At 48.2% G+C, this 895-nt stretch overlaps 1 non-coding gene across 1 annotated transcript; it reads right to left on the reverse strand.

Annotated features, from left to right (window-relative positions):
- Window positions 1-86, reverse strand: Trnar-ucu. The gene is given in 2 exon segments: window positions 1-36; window positions 50-86. It is a non-coding gene; the product is annotated as a tRNA-Arg (tRNA).
- Between the last annotated feature and the right edge of the window lie 809 nt (window positions 87-895).

Genomic DNA, 895 nt, shown 5'->3' on the forward strand with positions numbered 1-895 from the left:
CGACTCTGGCGGGACTCGAACCCGCAACCTTTGAATCTCTTAACCACGCTAGAAGTCCAATGCGCTATCCATTGCGCCACAGAGCCTACTGGTGCAACGGTCCTTTCCTAAGACTTCTGAGTATTTACTTGGTTATCCATGCACTATTTCTTATGAATATTATTGTTCCCATTTCTGTAGCACTTCACACGGAAAAGTGCAAGAAACAGAAGGACACGCGATCCTCTATGTGACTTTTGGCCCTTTCCCATGCCTATTACAACGGAAAAGTTTGACCGAGGATCCACCTCGAGTTTCCGAGCTTGGTGGGTACACGCTTGTAACCTTGGCACTTGAGAGGCTGAGGCAGAAGGATTGCCTTAAATTCCAGGCCATCCTGGGCTATAACAGCGAGACCTTGACTCGAAATTGAAAGGAAGAAAAAAAGAGAGAGAAAGAGGGAGGGAGGGAGGGAGGAAGGGAGGGAGGGAGGGAGGGAGGAAGGAAGGAAGGAAGGAAGGAAGGAAGGAAGGAAGGAAGGAAGGAAAAGAGAATCATCATAAAGACAAAACCCTTATCACATTTAATCTGGCATCTCTAGTTTCAAGTTACTCGCGCGGGCTCCGGGCCAAGTCCTTTACTTGGAGCTTCGAGGTTTTCTCATGTTGAGTCTGAGTTCTTTCAGAGAAGGCCATTTCCTGCGTTTATTTCACGGGCTCAGGGAGCAGCTCTGGTGGGTACCTGGATGAGATGTTACACTGTGTTCTGGCAGCTCTGGGGTTTCTCCAGGCTTTCACCTGGGAGTTTTCTTTGGTGGCTGAGATGAGATGCTCTTACCCCTTTTCAGACACACATCCCTGCAGTATTCAGGTGCTCTTCCAACAAGTTAATTTAGAATAAAGATAGGTGGAGCGGT

This window comes from Microtus ochrogaster, unplaced genomic scaffold (genome assembly GCF_000317375.1).
Source record: "Microtus ochrogaster isolate Prairie Vole_2 unplaced genomic scaffold, MicOch1.0 UNK66, whole genome shotgun sequence".
In the NCBI taxonomy this organism is placed as follows: Eukaryota; Metazoa; Chordata; class Mammalia; order Rodentia; family Cricetidae; genus Microtus; species Microtus ochrogaster.